At 64.1% G+C, this 223-nt stretch overlaps 1 protein-coding gene across 1 annotated transcript in view; it reads left to right on the plus strand.

The window, feature by feature from the left end:
* Positions 1–223, plus strand: part of LOC104409111 (ectonucleoside triphosphate diphosphohydrolase 8-like) — a gene marked incomplete at its 5' end in the record, with an annotated part of 4,345 nt that overhangs the window by 3,166 nt on the left and 956 nt on the right.

Below are 223 nucleotides of genomic sequence, written 5' to 3' on the forward strand. Positions count from 1 at the left end.
CAACCCCAGGAAAACTGCTGTAGGAGCAAAGTCTGACTAGTGCCAGCCCTGGATGTGGTCACTGCATGGAGACATGCAGGGTCCTCGCTAGGCAGACCCACACCTCTGCTGTCACAGCACCCATCTCTTTCGGTGTGGGGAGCAGTCCCAGCGGGTTGACAGGCTGAGGGTGGCCTTAGGGACGCCTGCAGAGGACTGGCGGGGGGGGAGGGGCCCGGGGGCG

The sequence above is a fragment of the Nestor notabilis genome, unplaced genomic scaffold, assembly GCF_000696875.1.
Source record: "Nestor notabilis isolate BGI_N333 unplaced genomic scaffold, ASM69687v1 scaffold5220, whole genome shotgun sequence".
In the NCBI taxonomy this organism is placed as follows: domain Eukaryota; kingdom Metazoa; phylum Chordata; class Aves; order Psittaciformes; family Psittacidae; genus Nestor; species Nestor notabilis.